This window comes from Lutra lutra, chromosome 8, assembly GCF_902655055.1.
Source record: "Lutra lutra chromosome 8, mLutLut1.2, whole genome shotgun sequence".
Taxonomy (NCBI): Eukaryota; Metazoa; Chordata; class Mammalia; order Carnivora; family Mustelidae; genus Lutra; species Lutra lutra.
In genome coordinates this window covers 75829255-75851801 of record NC_062285.1, presented here as the reverse complement: position 1 = coordinate 75851801, position 22547 = coordinate 75829255, and the positions used below count along the sequence as shown (strand labels likewise).

Below are 22547 nucleotides of genomic sequence, written 5' to 3'. Positions count from 1 at the left end.
TTCAGCTGCATGTTTACAACACTCTGGTTCTGTATTTTGGAAACCCAGTTAAATGTTCGCTTGCTTGTAGCAAACCCATTATTTTGCTGTAATACAGTCCTGTAAACTCTGTCACAGAAAGTAGGTTGTCATAAAAGGCACACAATGTTCAAAAGTGGACACTAAGGCAGAGGACTTCAGCGATATCAGTCAAAGCCTCCCAAAATGAGATATTGAGAACAACAGTCCTGTGACATGCACCAAGGAAATAAGGCTCCCCAGTCTAACAATTCTGGGAAACATTTTTCAGAACACATTGTCTCTGGGAGACCATGTGCAGCAAGATACCTCACAGCAGAGAAACTGGTTAAACTCTGTTAAACTAGGACTCAGTGACATAGCACAGAGGGTGAGACAATGGCAAAGAGCCACAATGCGTACAACTACAGGATACAAATGGCCAACTTCTGAAGACATGCTATATATAAAACGAGATTTCAGCTAGCCCTTTAATGTATTTTGCAACACCCACGAGTGGTGATAGAGACACTGTGTGAAGCTCACTTGTGGGAACAGTAGAGTACAAATGAGAACGTTTAATAGCTTTTCTCTTTCTCTTATAAGAAGTCCCAATTGCCACGATTAAGCTATGTCTTCTAAAGATGGGTTTTGTATTTTTCTTTTTAGTCATAGGATTTTTTGATAGTATGTTTTTAAAAGTTCACAATGCTAAGCAATATTTGCATATTAATTATTAAATCCAGTAAACCCAAGCTCGTTGCTTTACTATGCATCATCCTCAGGTCACAGCATTTAAACATATGCAGTGAAACACTTCCCAAATTTAACATGTTCAAGTGACCATTCTGCAATTATGGCAACGAAAGGCATGAGTACTTACTCTCTGCTAAGCATGGTGTATTGTGTCTCACTTATTCCTCACGATGCAATTCAGTGAGTTAGGTATCATTAGCCTTATTTTAAAGAGAAAAGTGAGTCTCAGTTTAAATAACTCTCGCAAGGTCAGAAACCTAGGAATTTAGGGGCATATATTCCAAATTGGGATGAGTAAAGAAATTAAAGCACGAATAAGGCAGACTTCTCTAAAAGGAGTCAACGTACCCAAATAAATGTTTTTAAAATGCCCTCAGTTACACTAAGAAATCTCACCTACCATCACTTGAAAATTTATTTTTATCAATAACCAATGATCAGACAACATGTATAAATTTTCCATTCTAGGAGAAAGAAAAGAGTAAACCAACTAAATCATGTTAAGAAATTACAGTTTTAATTCAGAGAACCTATGATAAATAACCGCACATGTCAGCAAAATGAGTGTCTCATGATCAGGTTCATTTTCAGTACTAACAAATTATTCCTCCAGTTTTTGAAAATTACATCCAGATTTATTTTTACAGAGTCTAAAATAAATATGTCTGCATATTTATGATAATTTTTAACTCTTGCCTTAAATACAAACCAAAGCTTCTTAGAGATTTCTGGCATTTTCTTTAAGTTTACACCATTAAAAACTACTTTTTGGAAAGAGCCATTTTTTTCAAGGTAACACTGATTAGTGGAAACAGAATGTACCAAGGTTCAAATCCTGAGTCTATTACTTACTGTGCAACTTAAGTCAAGACGCAGAACTTTTCAAGAGGCATTTGTGAGAAATGAAATGACTTTTAAAAATGTACTTAGTGCAGGGACACCTGGGTGGCTCAGTTGGTTAAGCAGCTGCCTTCAGCTCAGGTCATGATCCCAGCGTCCTGAGATCGAGTCCCACATCGGGCTCCTTGTTCTGTGGGGAGCCTGCTTCTCCCTCTGCCTCTGCCTGCCACTCTGTTTGCCTGTGCTCACTCTCTCTCTCTCTTTCTGACAAATAAATAAATAAAATCTTTTAAAAAAATGTACTTAGTGCAGGGCTTAGCACAAAATATGAATTCAACAAAAGTTAATTCTGTGAATGGAAATAAAAATTGTAACTTTCAAAAATTAGAAACTTCTTTATCACAGGAAAAATCAACACAAAAGCAAAATTTCAGGAATACTATTCTAATTACAGCATCTTAAAGATATTTTAGGTTATTACAGCATGTACCTTAAGAACAGCCAACATTCTAGAAGTTTTTAAATCAAGATTAGAAATGATAATTGGGATTAGCATCCATATTAAGAAATTTCAATTGCATCTAGTATAAACATGACATAAATCAAGCTAAAGTTACTGGTATAAAAATACTGATCCTGCTATTAAGACCTAGCTTTCTCTCCTTAAAAAAGTAAACCTTTATAATGAATATAGCTAGTAATTTTAGTTTTTTATTTAGCACCAAATTTGGTGCTGTAAGAGCCATTGCCCTCAGCTGAGTTTCTTATTCTAAGCCCCCTCCAGATAGCTTATTGACAGTAATATTTTTCTAAATCATAAGGTTAAACCCGTAACTATGACTTTGAAATGGAAACTTCTCCCATACACAGAGGTGTTAACCAAATGCTCATAAATGAGTATCAAGAATCTTTTGGGAGTACAGTACTTCACCAGACTGATTTCTGAACTAATAATTTAGGTAAACTTTGATCTATTAATTAAAGCTCCAGTAGGAACACAGCATTTATATGTAAGTATAATTGTAAGAGGAAGTAAAATCTTTACAACTGCCCATTTTAGAGAATAAAGCGATGTGTTTCCAGTAACCAAGGACAGTCTCAAAAGCAAGCTCTTCTAAATAATTCCTTCTACCAGTCTAATATACAACACTACCAATAAGTAATTTCTTGCTTATTCTGCTCAAAACAGTTACCATTTGTACATTCTAATATCCCATGGACACAAGGCCATGTTTATTAGACTGAATTCTTCTTTGACTTCTTGTTGACAGAACATTACTAAATCAAGTATTCTGCTTGGGAATTTAACTTGGAACATCATACCCTGAAAAGGATCATAGGAGAAGAAGATACAGAGAGGACAGGGAGCCATGGTGGCATGAAACAATGACTTTCCACTGTCTCCATAAAAGTGATGGAAATGAATGAAGGCCAACACACAGAAACATATAATTTGATATAGGTCAAGTCCTCTGATGGCCCCTATGGCCATCATTGTAAGCCAATTCCTCGTGGTCACAGTTTCTCTAGAGGTAGTAGCCCCGAGTCAACTTTAACTTCCACACAAGTACCCAATAGATCCCAGCACATGCCTCTTTTATTCCTTCCTTTCTATCATTCCATCCTTACCATATTCTTCCTAAGTCAAAAGCCAATCAACAGTATGGAGGTTCCTCAAAAAGTTGAAAATAGAGCTACCCTATGACCCAGCAATCACGCTACTAGGTATTTACCCTAAAGATACAAATGTAGTGATCCGAGGGGTACATGCACCCAAATGTTTATAGCAGCCATGTCCACAATAGCCAAACTATGGAAAGAACCTAGATGTCCATCAACAGATGAATGGATAAAGATGTGGTGTATATATACAATGGAATACTATGCAGCCATCAAAAACCCCTGAATCTTGCCATTTTCGACAACACAGATGGAACTAAAGGGTATTACGCTAAGTGAAATAAGTCAATCAGAGAAAGACAATTATCATATGATCTCCCTGATATGAGGAGTTTGAGAGGCAGGCAGATAAACCATAACAGACTCTTAATCTCAGGAAACAAACTGAGGGTTGCTGGGGGCTGGGTAGGGAGGGATAGGGTGGTGGGTTATGGACACTGGGGAGGGTATGTGCTATGGTCAGTGCTGTGAACTGTGTAAGACTGATGATTCACAGATCTGTACCTGTGAAGCAAATAATACATAATAATAAAAAAGCCAACCAACAACACACCAAAATATACTTGGCTCTACCTGGCAAAAGTTGTAGCAAGGAAGTTGTGGATTCCTCGTACTGGAGAAACTGGAGGGACAGGCACAAGATGGTATTTTCTCTCTAGGTAAAGGTCAAGCATTTCATAGAATTCATCGAAACCAAATGGATAAGATATCTTGCCTTTCAGAGCTAGCAACTCACTGGCTATCAACTTGTATAATCATTTTACTTAACATAGAAGACTGAGGCCTGGTCAAATTGCATCATTTGATCAAGATCACATGGATACAAGTTAGCCAATATTTGGAATAATACCAGATAATTCTGAAAACAGATATTAAATATATTTACATATATTGAAGTAAATTAAGTGTCCAATATAGAAGTTGTTGAAGGACTTGTTCCTATAAAGAATTCTAGCTAAAATAGACCATCAAATGGGGGTTACCACTGATATAAGAGGAGTATGAAAAAACCATGTGTTGCTGTTCTTGCTAATTTTGTTACATGTTTATGGAAGATAGAACAGTGGGGGACCTTACAGCTTAGTTTTATTGGCACAAAATCTCTTAAGAAATATAAAAATAATATACCAGTGGGTTCCATTTCTTGCTGTAGTATTATTAAAAAGGAAAATAAAAAGCCATCTGTTTTGCACTTATATCTTCTGTTAGGGTCCCAGTCTACTTTGTGGCCAGTTAGAGGCAGTTGGAGGCATGTGTATGGTGCCAAGATCTGGGAGAGCTTAACTCCTGTTAGAGCTCTAAGGCCTGGCATGAGGGATCCCATTCTCGAAGTCTTCCTCCCCGCCGCAATTCTCAAAGTCTTAATGCAAAAAACCCCTGAACTCTGGCCTTAAGCGAATTTGTGCCTTTCACTATAGTGCTATTTCAAGGTTCTCATCCAGAATCATTAGAAAACTGGCAGGGAGCAATGTTATAATGTACTTTAAAAAAAATTACTGAACACTTGGTTACATTTTACATGATAGATGTAACGGCAAACACATATGTGATATTTCTCCTTGAGCAGATGCACTTTGGTATTTTCATCATAAACCAACTCTTCAAACAAAAACACATTTTTGTTACTTGCGTAACAACAAGAATAAATAGCTAATATAGACTGAGCTCTTACTTTGCAATAGACGAAAAGTTAACTATTACATTTAATCCATTCAATACCCATCTATATCTCTATGTGACATGAATTATTTTGATACAAATGAGGAAATGGGGGTATAGAGAAATTAGTAACTTGCCTAGAATCACTCAGCCAGCAAGTGGCAGATCTAAATCTGATAATGCTCATAATTACTGAAAACTTACTTATATTTATGAAATAAAGTTATTAGTAAAGTTTGCCCAGACTCTGTAATCACCAGTCCTGGCTCAGGACAGAAAGTAATCAAGTAGATGTGACCATAGGACATAGAAATTCTAGTACTACTAAGCTGATTGATATATTTAGTCTAATTATTGCCACAGAGCTGAGAAGCAAGGAGCTGATGTTCAATAATCACATCAAACTTAGGAAGGAATACATGACCCCTCAGATTCCTGCTGGAAATGCTCCTCCTGCCTCTCCCTTGTCTAGGTGAAGCAGGAATAGAGCTGGGGTCTAAATCCAAATGTTATCAGACCCCCAAAGCCCAAGTTCTTTATTAAAACAAAGGATCTCAAGGGCAAAATCATTTTCTTCTTCACATCTGAATAGATATAGGCATTTCATGAGTGATTGTTATCTGAGTGACAGCAAATTATATTGTGACCTTATGATCATCATTCAGGTATAATGAATCTATTTTCTGAATTTAGTATTTATGACCTCCTGTGATGAAACCCACTGTTTTACTTAATATGGGATAAAAATAAATTTATTTTTTATTCATGAAATCAAGATCACTACAGACTTCTCATTCATATTTTTATAAATACTGAGTCCATCAAGTGTGACAAAGAAACTCATTTTTATATTTACAATGGAATAAGTGTAAACTTTTCAACAAAACAACATTTTAACTTACGGTTATAATGGTAACTTTAAATAGCCAAACTTTCTATGTCAAAACACGTTCCTTTGGAGGTATAGGAAATTAGTATTTCTAAGCTAAATTAGTATATAAACATTTGAAAGCCAAAATAAAAGAATTTTGAGAAGAAACGCTACTGAAATTAATATATGCAGTTAAAGAAAAGAAAATTTGAGTGCCTGATTCCTGGGTCAAAGTAGTTATCAGACTATTAAACTTACACAAACTTCAATTTGAAGATTTAAATAACACAGTATATAAAGTGGAATGGTTCAAACATTTCCCAAAATTTCATTACTATACTTACTCAGCTGGTAAAGTACTAAATGCTTTCAGGGCATGGGAGCCAGAAATTCTATTTGGCAAAACTAAACATGCACGATCCCTAAGTATCTTTGTTGAAGTAGAATTACTTCAATTCAAAGAAGATTTAAAAAGTATGAACAACTGTGAAAAGGCAGTTTTCCCAAAATCCTTAAGAGTCAAGAAGAACTTTGCTAATTCTATTTATTTCCTGAAGAAAAATCTAATTTAATTAAATAATTAAATCCTTAGATAATCTGCAAAAATAGGAACATCTTTTGGTGATATTTTCAAGTGACAGATATTTTCCACTGCAGCAAAATTTTAATAGGTTAATTATTCAGTGTAATGTAACATAAAATGCTATTGTTCCAAATTGCCACACTTTATTCCTCATAATATCTTCAGATGCCATTCTCTTTAAAGGATACAATGTGCTGCTCTGCATTTAGGTGGGGAGGAAGTTTTGGACTTCAAATAATCTAGGAAGTGTTGTACTGTTTTGTGGTCATTCAGCATTATTGGAGAAGACAGCTGCTAAGTTTGAGATGTGTGCTGTGACATTTTGGGGCAAAAGGCATGGTACTTATTGTAAATATTAACAGTGATGCTGACTGAAGTGGTATTCTACTTACAATATTCTATTTAAAGAACTGGGCTTAGGCCAAGTCCCTGCCCTTTACTGAAACCAGCGGAGTCAGGGGAAGATGGCTGTGACCTGTCAGTCAGGAGACCGACCAAGTGAGGAAAGCTCTAACCTAGAACACATGAGTAAGTATAAATGGCACATCTGTAAGGCATAGCAACTCAAGCAACTAACTTAAAAATCCCAATATACTTGCCAAATTAAATTGCTTGCTTCAGGGGGAAAAAAGAAACCCTTAGTTTTCGTTATGTTTAAATACATTTACTTACATTTCATTAGTATGTCTGACTTCCCAATGTGTTTACGTCTCATCAAGCTGTACATTTTCAGAGTAAAAAGCAAAGCTCAACCACTGCTAATCTAGCAGTTATCTTGGCAAAGCTGCCTGCAGAACTATCAGCCCATTGAATGAAATGGGTAAAAAAATAGGCCAAGGATTATTCCAGTGGTCCCCCAAACCTACCCCCGCCTCAACGAGTTGAAAAGTGGGAGCAAAGCAGCAGCAAGACAATAAATGTGTCACTGTTTAGATAGATCGGGGCTTTCTAGGGAACGGGAATCAAACAGTGGACACACTTTGCAGTTAAGAAAACTGGATTTTTCGAGAAACATTTAATTGAAATTGAACATTTCAGAAATTTCAAGTCTGATAAATTTTCACAGAGCAAACACATCTGTCTAATCACTTTTTAAGACCAGAAAGAACCTCTCTCCTTGTCCTGACCCCTTCCTAAAAGGCAACCATTACTCTGCCCTCCATCATCAGACTAGTTTCACCTGGCTCTGCATTTTGTATGAACAGATGACATCACATGAAGTGGGGGCTGCTTCCTTCGCATACTGTATGTTTGCTGAGCTTCGCCCATGCTGCTGTCCATAGCTCATTCTTGCTCACTGCAGTAGAGATTTCCACTGCATAAAGAAACCACAATTTGGGGCACCTGGGTGGCTCAGTGGGTTAAACCTCTGCCTTCAGCTCAGGTCATGGTCTCAGGGTCCTGGGATAGAGCCTCGCATTGGGCTCCCTGCTCAGCCTGCTTCCTCCTCTCTCTCTGCCTGCCTCTCTGCCTACTTGTGATCTCTCTCTCTGTCAAATAAATAAACAAAATATTAAAAAAAAAAAGAAACCACAATTTATTCATTTGTCTAGGGTTGACAGACACGGGGGCTGTTCTCAGTTTTGTACACTTGTAGCTTGCAGCGGAACTACTGCACTCCATGACTACCTGCCAGTGATTCTTCTGCCTTCCTATCGTACCTCTTCCCTTGCATATCCGTTTTGTACATTATTGCTAGAGAAATCTTTTTTTTTTTTTCAAGATTTTTATTTATTTATTTGACAGAGAGAGAAAGAGAGCACAAGCAGGGAGAACAGCGGGGGGAGAGGGAGAAGCAGGCTCCCCACTGAGCAAGAAGCCTGATGCAGGGCTCCATCCTAGAACCCTGGGATCATGACCAGAGCCTAATGAAGGCAGATGCTTAACCCACTGAGCCACCCAAGCACCCCAGAAATCTTTCTTAAATACAGATTTGATTTCCCACTTCTGCTCAGAATCTTCCAAAGTCTCTCTACTGCCTTCAAATAAAAAATATCTGACAAATCTATAATATCTAAGGTCCTCAAGAGTCACTGATACTCCTTCTTGATCCTCCTGCAACTCTCCCAGTTGCCCTCCCATTATGCTAGGACGTTGTGGTTCACTGAATACCTCATTCTCTTAAGCATCTTTGACTGTATATGCTATTCTTCCTCCTTAGACAATATTTTTCTGACTTTAGACTCCCTCTAAGCATCTTTCCCCAATCTCACGGCTCCTCTGAAGGTGGCCATGCTCTGTGCCTCCAAAAGCATTCTGTTTTTGTTTCATCACAAGAACTCTCACAGAGCTTATCTGCTTACTCTTCTGATTCCTGTACTACCTCTTGAACCCTTCAGCACCGTGGCTGATACCTGGTGGGTGCACCATATGTGTTTGCTGAATAACACAGGTGCTAACTGAACAGGACAGAAACTGACAGTTTACATTTACCGGTGGAAAAAGAGCACAGTACTAATTAGAAAGTGTCAGTGTGAATCCAAAGGTGACAAAATCGACATTGAGGTATTTTAAGCCCAGTAAAGCCCTGATTGAAACTTTTAGAATAAATTATACATCTTACCATCAACGATACTACTGTGAATATTACACTGCACTGTGAAAGTCTGTGCTTTTTTTTTTTTTTTTTAAGATTTATTTATTTGATCACAGAGAGAGCGAGCATAAGGGGCAAGGGGAGCAGCAGGCAGAGGGAGAAGCAGGCTCCCCACTGAGCAGGGAGCCCCATGTGGGACTCCATCCCAGGACCCTGGGATCATGACCTGAGTCAAAGGCAGATGCTTAACTGACTGAGCCCCAGGCGTCCCTGCACTGTAGAATTCTTAAATATTGTATATCCCAAGGTAATGTCTACAAAAGGAATACTATTGTTTTAATCTACAATTTGTAGCTTCCATGTAATCTTAAAAAAAAATTTAGCTGAAATAACTTTTATAGATATTCATTTTTAAATGCTCAGTACAAGTAATCACACTTATTAAAGAGTGGATAGTAAAATAACTGTGAAAATAATGGTTAATGTTTAGAAATGGAAAAAAAAATCAGTGCAGTATAAAATTCTGCTGATACGGTTCTTTAACACCATATCACTTTAAGCAAAGCTCTTCCCTCCCTAAAATCAAATTAATCAAAATAGGCCAAATGTCACCAGTTAAAAAGAAAGACATGCTCCACCCTACACACACACAGAGTTTTAATAAAAAGAATGTACGGAATTTAATGAAATCATAACAAAGGAATTGATAGAATAAACAGCAAAGACTTCTCAAGCCATTTTCAGATTCTGGTTTATAAATTACCTATCTAAATAACTTATCTAAGATTATGAAGACAAACAGACCCACAGAGAGACCTGTGGCTAATATTCTTTTCCATTTCAAAGCTTGGGAATACACAGAGTGAACACAAATATGCTCTTTTCCAAACTCTTCCTTCAAATATGTTGTTTTCTCTGTAAACAAGTTCTGAAATTGCTATGTTTAGCTCACTTAGGTGGGGAAAAGATAAACTGACCTTTTTGATTTGTAAGCATAAGATTTCAGAAAAAAATTAAATAAACATGTACCTCATTTTATTTTTAAAACTAAATCCTAAGAGTTCCAAAACATTTACAATAACTAGCAATTTGTATTCTCAATGATTCTGTCATAAACAAGAAGATATTAAGTCTTAGATACTTTGAATTTGTAAGAACAGTATTTTTGTAGAGCTATTGAACAAAATTAGAAATCTGCACCTGGAGCTGAGAAGACAGATCCAACACATCACAGTATCAGAGAGGTGACTTAAAGCTATAAAACTCATTCAAGTATACTCTGTGTCCTTAAATAGTATCTCCTTAGCAAAAAAAAAAAAAAAAAAAAATTTTTTTTTTTTTTAGATTTTATTTATTTAAGATACAGAGAGAGAGGAGAGAGAGAGAGAGAGTCTGGTTGTAGGGAAGGGGCAGAGGGAGAGGGAGAAGCACACTCTCTACTGAGCAAGGAGCCCACACAGGGCTCAATCCAGAACCCTGAGATCATGACCAGGGAAGAAGGCAGGCGCTTAACTGAGTGAGCCACCCAAGCACCCCTCCTTAGCATTATTGTACAAATTTATATCAGGCTGTCCTGTGCTTCCATTGTAAGACTGATCAAGACGTGCAATTTAGTATTTTAATATATGTGTATGTGTATGCATATTTATAGACATGTGTGTGTGTGTGTGTACGTGCCCAAAGACACAGACACATAACGCTTCTCTCTCTTTCCTTCCTTAACTATAATTTAAACTAGAAATCAAAGTTCCTTTCCTTTATAACTGCTAATCTGGTGAATAAAGTGCATGCTCTTTTATATTAGCAATACCTTCAAGTTATATAACTGTGCAATGTCAAAGCCAGAAGATCAATGCATTTCTGATTGTCTAAATTTCCACAAATCCATAAGGATATTCATCTAACTAAGCTTCCAAAGAAGTAAAAAAGTATAGACCTCCGAAGAACAAACTAAACAATGAAATACTCTAAAAGCTGTATATATCAAAACTAATGTAAGGAATCTCAAAAAACTCACGGCTTATGTTTTAATGTGATGGACAGCAACATATTCAGGGGAAAAGAAAGATTTTAAATAAATTATTAAATTTTAGACTGTGAAAAAATCACGAGAATAAAACTTATATATAAAAATATTAATATATTAAATTCATCTTCATTCTATATAAATGTAGTCAGCGCTCAGAAAACAATAGAGAGTCTCAGTCCAAATAAAGAGTCAGCAGCTACCTTACTAATAAAATGGGAATCAAGGATTCAAGGCCTAACAAATTTACTATTTAAAAGCCAGTAGATTTAATATCCAAAAGCTGAAAAGGTTGGGGGGAGGAGGGTGGAAGGGAATGAAGAGGGGCATATAAGAGGTTTCAGCACAGTAGCAGGAAATAAAAGTTTTTACAGTCGAGAGGTATCGATCTATAATAAGTTCATGGAAACAGTAGTAGAAGCATAACTTTAACTTTTTGGAAGTTATTCCACTGCTCGAAATTTACCTAGAAGTGACAGAATGACCAAGAGAATGAAGTTGTTAATTTTTAAAATCCAAATCCAAGGAACTAGTTATTTGTGCTTAGCTACTGAAGCAGAAATCCTATGTTAAGGAAATAAACAATATCCTAATTTCCTTTTTTAAAAATCAAGAACACTAATATAATTAAAGTTATGAGTCAGTAACAACTACAAAAGCCAAAAATCAAAACAAAATCAAAACAAAAAATCGGGGGTGCCTGGGTGGCTCAGTGGATTGAGCCTCTGCCTCCGGCTCAGGTCATGATCACAGGGTCCTGGGATCAAGCCCCACATCGGGCTCTCCGCTCAGCGGGGAGCCTGCTTCCCCCTTTCTCTCTGCCTGCTGCTCTGTCTAGTCGTGATCTCTCTCTCTCTCTGCATCAAATAAATAAAATCTTAAAAAAAAAAATCAACTTTTCAAATGAATCTAATACTCAAATTTGTGGAGATCCTATCAAAGTCAAGAAAATGAAACAATGATTTTATTTTAAATACATAATGTATCGATGAGGGTTAGATAATTTATAAAGTTAGCTAAGCAGTTATCACTATCATTTTGTGATAGTGATATCCCACTCCCACTTCCAAAAACAAAAAAAAAACAAAACAAAACACCGAACAGTTGAGGCTAACAGGTTCAAGAGGGTTCAAGAGTTAAGGTAAAAGAGTTAGGTAAAGACTAATCTTTAGTCCTCTAACATCCAGCCTCAATAGGAGTCTAGACAGAAACTGAAATTAAGACTACCCACTCAGAACCCTATCAGCCTCCCAGATTTATCACAAGGGATCTATAAGGAGCAGATAAACAAAGAAGACACCTTCTACCTGCCTAACAAAAACCAAGGAATGGAGTTTGCCTTATCTACTTCAGAAAACTAATTCTTCTGGGGATTTTTTGCAGATGCCGTGAAAGTCACCTTAAGAATTCACCTTCTGAGTCTGCCCCTGTTAAATTTCAAGAGAGGAGGCGTTTCATAGAAACTCACAGCTTTGGATCAGTTCCCTGCTCAATCATGAGGAACACCCATGATATTCCTTCCAGTTGTGATTCTAAGGTTTCACATTGTGAGTGCCATTAGAGTAGTTAAAAAAAAAGATAACTCAGAAACAAACGAAGAATATAAACATTTTCTAGGAAAATAAGAAAAAGTCCTATGATTATGTAGGAAGAATAAACATCTGTGACTGTTCTACAAAGCTCTAAGTAGAAAGAACTGACACAGACCTGAGTGACAGGAAGGATTTGTCTTTGAAAACAAAGGAGTAATTATCAGGCCAATAAATTCATTGTGAAAACACTAAAGTCAAATTAAATAAAACCAACAAGAGACAAGGCAATGTCCTAGTTTTGTGCACTGGGAGCTGAGGCTTCACTAAGCACTAATTATTTCTGGTTGGAAACGAGGCAAGTTAAATATGTTCCCTTTTAAAATGGTGGGGTTTTTTAAAACAAGAATTTTAAAGAATTTTGAATTATTTTCCCAAATTAATCTTGGGAGTTAAAGAGTAGGTTATACAAGAATTTTTTTTTTTTTTTAAGATTTTACTTATTTATTTGACAGAGATCACAAGTAGGCAGAGAGGCAGGCAGAGAGAGAGGGAGAAGCAGGCTCCCTGCTGAGCAGAGAGCCCGATGCGGGGTTCGATCCCAGGACCCCGGGACCATGACCTGAGCCGAAGGCAGAGGCTTTAACCCACTGAGCCACCCAGCGTCCCAAGAAAATTTTTTTCTAATGTACCCTGGGTAACAATGATGAAGGTGTACATGGAAGATATACTTAAAAGCCAAATATTTAATTCTCTAATTTTGGGCTTTCTTACATACCTCAGAAGCTGGGATTCTAAGCATAAAGTATAAAAACGAGTAAGTATATAGGATCTGGAGTGCCCATAAATGATTGAGAAGGTAAAATGCTTTCAGGAAACTACCAAAACCACATATTTCAGCTTATTTGTCTTTGTGGTCTTTACTGATTTTTTTTTTTTTAAACTTCCAGGCAGTTCTATTTCCAAAGCAGCTGAGGATGTTCTCCTTTGAGACTTTCATCTTGAAACAAACCTTCACTCTAAGAAAAAGGTATAAAACAGCAGAGAAAACATCACGAAGAGAACAAACTATCACGGTGGCACTAGTTCACCCAAAGCATACATTCCCTGTACAACCTGTGTGCCAAATCCAGAGGCTTACAGACAATTCACAACTTGATATAATTGAAGATGGAGGCATGTACAAGGTAGAACTAAGACAATACACTAAAAAGGAGATGAGATCTTAAGCATACACAGGTCACTGACACTCAAGCTCAGTCCCAGAATTGAATTTAAATCATATTTGCTTACCTCTGTCTCTCTTTTAAGAAAACAAAATCAAAAACAAAAACAAAACAAACAACAAAACAAAAACGTTTAAATTGTTTCACACTCAGGCTGGTGGGGCATTATTTTCCTTTAGACTCTGATTCTTGGGAAACAAGCATGTTGTGGTGACCTTTAGGGATAGCTCTCGATTTCAGAACACTGCTACTCCTCTGAAGCTCTTTCCCCTGTAACCCATTCATATGTGTGTGTGTATATGTGTGTGTGCAAAAATGGTGCAGCCCCCCCATATAGAGGGGCCCATTGAAGTAGTCATGGCCGTCCATCAGCTATGAAAAGGCTGTCCATGCTATGAAAATACATTTGCTTTTTATAACAGTCATCTAATTTTACTGTGTTAATCTTATTTCAAGTGCCAATCTTAATAAACTAAAAGTGTTAAGTGTCTAATAAAACTTTCAGTCCTAAAAGTCTTATAAAGACAAATAAGAAAATTACTAATAAAATACAATTTGGTCATAAAACTTTTTAAAACTGGATGAAAATTTTGACAAAAGATAGAATAAAATGGGATACCAGTAGTAAAAAATGTTAATCTCTACCCTATTTCTAAAAATGCCTCCAAAAAGTACAAAACACAAAACCTATATGAAATAACATGAAATTTTAAATTTATTTGTAAAGAGTTTGGTTTCATAAGAGCATACCAAAGAGGGTAAGAAATGGGCATTGGCAGTGATCCACTGAGGCGAGGAAGAGTGTTTTACCACTGATATTGTTGAATTTGAGAGGATGAAATGGCTTCCTGTCTTTGTTTCCTTCCTATTTCTCTTTAAGGCCTAGAAAAAGGAGGTAATTTAACAAACTGTGAGGAGAATAGTGCTAGGCTACATTGACTTCTGTATCTCATAACTGGTCTGTTTGGTTTGCTGTACTTCAGAGCTATGTTTGTAACTCCCTGAAACATAGATGCTGTATCACCAGGCTCAACTGCTTCTTCCCTTTTTGTTTTAGTATAATTTTCCATCTACTTTCTCATTACTTCTTTAGTAGCACTTGCACACATTTGAAAAGATATAGATGCATAGCCCTTGAAGGGATCTACAGATCATCCAAGTCAGGGATTCTTCATTCGTTTTACAGTCCGAATACCAGAGAGACAGGACACACATCTTTTGAGAACACAGTGGTCAACTGGAATAGTCAGAGCAATGGTTGGGGTAGGGGGTGAGAGAAAATCCATCAACATCCCTGAGTCCACAGAGGTAGGGTGAAATACCGTCATCCCCTATCTAGGATTTTTATCATTCTTAACTATTTCTGAAATTAAAATTCTTTTTTTACAGTGGAAATGATCAAACAAATAAGCTTCTTAGAAAAAAAAATTCATTTTTCTTCTGGCAGGCCAAGTAACTCTTAGTCCTTGTCCTCCAGCATTTACTGTCCATTGTTCAAGTTAGGGAACACTGTAAAACTTCCTGCTTCTTACTAAAATGCCACGCTGAAGAGGGAGAAAATCAAACAAGGGTGGGATAAGGTCCAAATTATTTATTATATCTTTTCCACATCATCTATTAAAATCTGTGATACTAATTCTTCATTATTTTAAAGCTCATCTAACAACAAAAAGTACCATATCGCAGATTCACAAGTTGTAGTGTTCTTCCAATTGGTTTGCTGCAGATTGCTTTTACCTTTCTGGATATTTTCTTTTTATTGCAATACTTTGGTTTTAATTTCTATGTGCACTAGTTGCTATGAACCGTATCCTATTTTTGAGATTTATGAAGATTACTCCAGTATTTCCCTATAAACTTTAATGGGAATTTTCCCAATTGTCCAATACTATTGTTATAAATTAACTCCTAGAGGTAAGGTTAATAAAGGTAAGGCTGTACCAAGGCACTGACCCTTCTTCTGTGGGCATTACTATTTAGCTAGTTTTACCTGTGTAATTAAGTTGTATGGTCTAATGACAGATAGTCCCTATCCTCACAGCTGGCTAAGAATAATTATAACTTGTACTAAAACTTACTCATACACTTAAAACTTGTTTTTGAAGAAATCCACAACCATCCATAGCCTCGTTCCTCTAACCACAGGGGCTCAGACGCAGTCTAAACAGCAGCTATCATGACAACCTCTTCATCTTAGCTTCTTCCCTCAGCTCAAATCCATCCCAAAGCAACTCAGTTCATTTCCCCAATCATTTAAACACTCACTAGTAGTATATATCTGGGCTTCTCCTGCTTAAATCCATGAATGCTCCTAACTGACTTTAGGGTAAAATTCCTATCATTGCCCACCTCACTCCAGCCCCTCCTCAACTACACTTCCCCTTGTAAGGTAGCCACGTCTCTCTGCCCCACCGGGTACTGGTTTCTCAACGTGCCCCTCCTTCCTGCCCACTTGCCCTGGCCTGCCCCCAGTTATCAGCTGGCCTCTGCTTGGTGGCGGGAAAGGCCCACCAGCAGATGCCAAGAGGTTCTTCTATCCCAGACACATACACTAACTCAACCCACTGAGAAAATGTTATCATCATCCCCATGTTACAAATGAGGATGTAGACGCTTTGAAAGGTTAACTAACCAGATACAATATATCTAGTACAACATGGAGCGGAGATTTGAACTCAGTCTGACTCCAGTCCTTGCTCTTAATCTTTACCAAAGGGTGGGAAACCCACAGGGGCCAGGCAGGTTTGCATATTAAATAAAAAGAAACAGTTTTCATATCCACAAAGGAATACACTTAAAAAAAAAATACCTGGCCCTTTAAGTATATTTCTTTCCATGAAGATTATTTTCTTTAGTTTCATCTTATGTCTGTCATAAAAAAAAAAAAAATCAATGGATAGCCTTTCATGTTATTAATTTCCCAAGAAACCTTGAGTAATTATATTAATGTCATTTTTACAGACAAATCATTTTACTCTTGGAAAATTTAATGTACTTTAGGATGAAAGAGTGAGACAGTACCAAGCATGAAGGAGGAATATAGTGGAAAATTTAAAAAGATATGGAAAAGTTCAGTATTTATGTCATTTTCTATTGTGAAAGCAAAAAAAAAATGCTATGAACAATTTGGTATTTCTGTTCTGAAAGACTGTAAGTTTTATTTAGAACTTCAATATTTACATGAGAAGATATCAAATTCTTTTGATCAAAGGAGCTCCAACAAATTCTATAATGGCTTGAGAGCTGAGCCACACAATTTTGGTAAGAATTTGATCTCCAACAGATCTTAAGTCTTATCATAGAGAATCTGGGGTCAAGCTGAACTCTTCAGCAACGTTTACTCTGTCCTTACTTTTTTTTTAAGTATATGTGCTGCTGAAGAGAGCACAACACTGTCCTTACTTTTTGCCTTAGAGGAAAAGTCACATTTCAAGGATGGCTGAAGTATCTGATATATGTATTTAGTTCCTAACCTATGTGTGCTTTAAAATAAATCATACACATAAATTGCTCTCTGTAGTACATCTGTGGGTAAGAAGCTCCTTTAACTGATTATGTAAGAGTTTAGGTAGTAAAAGATCCCAGATGTTTACTCTAACAGCTTTTGTAGACCCATGGGATTAAGGTTAGACACATAACCACTGGTTTTGGAACAGGGCCAAAGTGTGTACATATGCTGTTTAATTATGTTGGCACCCCAGGCATTTCAAACATCAACAGAATTTCTCAGTTGATATTCTCATTACTAATCTTATTTTAAATAACTATAGAAGGGTAAAGAAAACTAGGCATTTTACATGTTAATGGAATCTAATGCCTTTGACTTTTAATAGATTTGGAGGTTTTATGGATTAAAAATATCTTAGGTTATAAAGAACAGGCAAGTAAGGTATAAAAATTGCCGGAAAATATTTTCTTCAAAATTCTTTGCTGCACACTAGGGTAGCAATTTCCAAATCCTTTTTTGTTATTGTTCTCCCTTCTAAAAATTCACGTGTCCCAAGAGAACGTTTGATTAAGCCATGAAAGTTTCCCATGAGACCCAGAACTTGACTTTGGGATATACTTCTCTATACGAAACAGTGTTAGAAGTTTGTTTTAAATAAACATTCCAAAGTTCCTTACCTAGATGATATGGAGAAGCCTGCTGTGAATCTAACAGCATACATAGAACTGTTTTTTATATTAATTACTTGAATCATCCTACTTCCTTTTAGGAAAAATGAAGCAACATCATACACAGTTCCATAAATTTTCCAAGACATTTAAAAGTTTTACATGTGAAAATAAATGAATAAATCATCGCAAAAATGGATGAGCTGGGCCAGTAAACACTACAGGCTATTAGGAAGGATCTTTTCAAGTGAAGCACGCTCAATGGAAAAATTCCTAAAGCCAGAAGTTTTCCAGACATAAAATTTCCAAACTTCCCAAGACCCTATGTTAGTTACTAGCTCCACTGGGATACAGGAAGTTTCCTTCTTATGCTGCAGAGGCTGCTGATATCATGCACATAAATTTAAATTAAACACACAGAAACATACATTTCACTGAACTAGTATGTGATGATGGGAAACAAGGTATTTTGGTAAATTTATTTGGAACCCATTTATAAATAAAACATATAGGTCATATCAAACCACTGAAGCATCTTTTCAGACTTCTTGAATTTCTCTGAATAAGAAATATTTTCAATAATGACAGGAATAGCTGTGGTTTTACATGTATAGTTGATATTGAAATCTCTATTAAACCCTTTCTCTCAAGCTCTCCCACCCCCATTCTGACTTAGACTCCACTAAAAAGCCACCTTCAGAAGCAGACACTCATTTTTCAGTCCTCTATTCAAAAATATCTCAATCAACTATTTGCCATTTTTACTGCCAAAGTTCAAAACCCTATTATAGAGAATATTTGTATTTTACATGATCATTTCCATGGTATCAATATTTTACAAAAATATATTTGTGATTTTTCAGTAATTAGTACATTCTTTCTATAATAAATGACAGGATATTTATATTGCTTTATTACTATAGGACACTGAAATATTATGTTCCTATAGGAAATAATATACCAAAATAATATAATTTATGAAATTAAGACATCTTAGATTATCAAAAGAATAGTGGGTAATGGTCTAAGAAATGTAACAATTAAGCACAGTCTGGCCTTGTTAGTATTGTTTTCTTTGTGCCATAGTTTGGATATATTCTTTGATACACAATTAACTGTGAAAACTTAGTCTTCTCTGTACAGTGTGTGTGAAAAGTACTCTTTGAGTCCCCATCTTCAGGTGTTCATCTGGGGCTGCTTATTAGTTAAATTTAATCAGGGAAAACACAGAAGTTCAAAGACGCCTACTTGGTTTGCAAAATAAGTATTATTTATTAGAATAATACACTTTTCTACTACATTTAGAGTAACACAGGAATTTTTGTTTCATACCAAACACCTCAGCAAAAATGCCTATGGCATTAGTAATAGTTCTGCAGAACATCAGGGGCTGTAAAAACTAATTCTGTGCATGACAGACAAAAACTCAATATTGGATTACAAAAGAAGATAATCCACCTTATCTAGATAAGTGTTTTTAAAAAGCCATCCTACTGAACCTCATAGAAAGTTCTTTGAAAACAAGTACAATTCTGTGCAATGGATCCATTTCTGCTTCATATACTCTCCTACTGAGGATTCTAAAACATAAAACATGAGAATGTGGGGTTTTAAACTGCTACAGAAAGAATTTTTTCTTTTCTCAATAAAGCATTCCTTAGATCATGGGGCAAAATTCCTAAGAATTATTTTATTATTAAGCTTAACACATTTATCAAGCACATGTTAGGCAAAAAAAAGGGATTAAAATAAATTGAGAAAATTTAGACATTCTATAGTATAAACTGAGCCAAGATACTTTATCTCTTTGCTTCATTTTTATTTTAAAATTTATTTTTACCATTTTTATAGTATGCCTCATTGTAAGTTGTTCTAAATCCTTTTTAAACAAAGTGAGACGCAAATTAAAACCAGTGAAATTATGAAAACAAAATCGACAATTGAGTGACAGACTAAACAAGGTAAGGACAAGTATCTCTGAGGAAGCAACCCAATTAAATACTGGTTAGAGGGTTGATTCAAAGATAATCGCAGCACAGAGTATAAACAGACGCAAAGTCTGAGACTGACAACTTCTTTAACCAGTAAATAACACTATTTTTCTAATTAGAATTATCACTAATAACAATATCAATTTAAACTAATAAAACAGTTTTAAGTTTTAATAATATATAAGTACCAAGGAGACAGTCTTGTTAAGAAAATATGATTAATTTATTAATGTTAATTAAGTTATAACTATGTTATATCTTAGGCTATGTATCTATAATTATTGTTAATAAAACAATTACATAAATATATAATTTTAATACAAATATAGTTTTATTAATAATTACAATTAACATACTTTACTAAGAACATATTTTAGATCTCAAATTAAGGCCAATTATGAATCCAGAAGGCACAGCTCATGAGTAACAAAAGATGCAGGATTTAAACATGGCGTCAAAAGATACTTATTTACTTGGAATGAGTACATGGAACATTACAAAAAGTGATAGAACATGAACATATGCACACAATTTGAGCAGAGATGAAATAAAGCTTTAGGTCTCTTGAATTTGGGGCTTTTTGTTTTAGCCACCAGAGGTCACCCTTCCCCAGAGAGATGAAAAACGAGGTTTGTGAAGCATTTGACACTTATTGTATATTTGTAATAAGGACATTAAAAAACACCAAAAACCACACAATGACTGTATTTGCAATATTATTTCCCCACCCAGACCCTATCTGAGCATGGAACACCACCATCACCTTTACCCTTAGTGCTGAATACAAGTAATGGAGGAATAGGAAAACGAAACAGCAGAAGAGGCTAAAATGATCTATGTAACAGTTGACTCAAGCAGTGAGGGAGGAGTGAAGGGGATGCGGTTTCCTGGGAGAGATTTGTGAACAGGTATCATGTTAGTAAGAGATAATGGAGAAAACTGGATGAAATTTCAGATTCAAGAATTTTTATAAATATAATCATTTCTGGATATTTTTCAGCTAAAGACTATAGTAAAGATTTATACTGCTTTTTAAATTAGTTTTAAGTTTGGTCTACCAAATGTGGCTTCAAGGAAAAAGTAAATTAGCCAGGGCTTCTTCAGGGTTCAACATACATATTTACAATCAAATTAGAGAGAGAGAGACCCTTAATTCATCATAGTGTCTTGCACAAAATATGTGGTCAGTAAAACACTATCCCCCGGTCACCCCACCTCTCATATAATACACAAAGGAGCAGACAACCAAAAGTTTCAATCTCTTTCATTGCAATTCTATTAGGAAAGGCAGGGCCCAAGTGTCTTCATTTACTGCCAGTCTACCACTGTAAGCCACAGGTAGAAGCAAAATTCAAGGGTTAGGGGAGGCTTTTATAATGTATGTGGATTACAGCAGCCAGTTCAGCACAGACCCTTATTTACTTAGGGATTTAGAACCTACTAAAACAGTCTTTCTTATTCCCTGTAGCATCAAAGAAAATCCCAAAGAACAGGGTAGTAGGCCAGTAAAAGTCCTTAGTAGTCTGCAAAATACTTGTTTAAAAAACATGGTTTTGTATTTCAACATATTAGCAAATAAGGCTACTGTACCTCGTTGTATCTTTTGCATATATAACAACTGGATACATTGAAATGTAGTCCGTGTAGTCTTTTCCAACTACAAAGCTAAAAATATGTTCATTATAGAATATTCAGTAAATGGGTAAAGGCTCTAGGAAAATAAAATCACCTATAATCCCACAGAATATGCAGGAAGAGAATAAAGTTCTGAGTGAAACTTATTTTTAAGCTCTTAAAAAATTTACACATGGTTTCAAATTCTTACAATTCATTTCCATTCACCTCACAAACTCCACTGTCATATATCCTCCCTTTACCTGAAATACTTCCAAGTTTACCAAGATCTCATGCTTGGAGGGCCATATCTTTATACTATATACTCAGTTTACTCTTTCTTTCTACCTTCTTTGATGTCTCTATAGCATTGTCACTGCTGGCCATTCCCTTGCAAACACTCTCCTGTCCTGATTTACATCCTATTCTCCATTGTTTCTCCCATTCATCTGGTTACTCTCTAAAAGTCATCACTATGGGCTACCCTTTCTCATGTTAACATTAACTACCAATTTTCCGGCTCTATCCTCTATGTCACTTCTTTATACCTTTTCCCTAAGTGACCAGAGTCATTCTTATGGTATCAATTACTAGCTATGTGTTAATAGGCAATAACACAAAACAGAGGCTTAATAAATGCTTAATTTTATTAATGACTTAATGACTTTCAAACCTCATCTTCAAGAAGTTCTTAGCTCAGGACGCCTGGGTGGCTTAGTAGGTTAAGGATCTGTCTTCAGCTCAGGTCATGATCCCAGGGTCCTAGGATGTCTGCATTGGGCTCCCTGCTCAGCGGGGAACCTGCTTCTCCCTCTGCCTGCTGCTCCTCCTGCTAGTGCTCCCTTTCCCTCTCTCTCTCTGACAAATAAATAAATAAAATCTTTAAAAAAAAGAATGAGGGGCGCCTGGGTGGCTCAGTGGGTTAAGCCGCTGCCTTCGGCTCGGGTCATGATCTCAGGGTCCTGGGATCCAGTCCCACATCGGGCTCTCTGCTCAGCAAGAAGCCTGCTTCCCTCTCTCTCTCTCTCTCTGCCTTCCTCTCCATCTACTTGTGATCTCTCTCTGTCAAATAAATAAATAAAATCTTAAAAAAAAAAAAGAATGAAAAAAAAAAAAAAGCATA

At 36.2% G+C, this 22547-nt stretch overlaps 1 protein-coding gene across 6 annotated transcripts in view; it reads right to left on the bottom strand.

Annotated features, from left to right (window-relative positions):
• RASSF8 (Ras association domain family member 8) overlaps positions 1-22547 on the bottom strand; it is a 134050-nt gene that overhangs the window by 32690 nt on the left and 78813 nt on the right. The window contains exon 1 of one of the 6 annotated variants that reach the window (XM_047740030.1): positions 16513-16534. The exons of the other annotated variants lie outside the window; for them this stretch is intronic. The gene's annotated coding sequence lies outside the window, so the exon portion shown is untranslated. Of the gene's footprint in view, positions 1-16512; positions 16535-22547 lie in introns of those variants that run through there. 6 annotated transcript variants of the gene reach the window in all.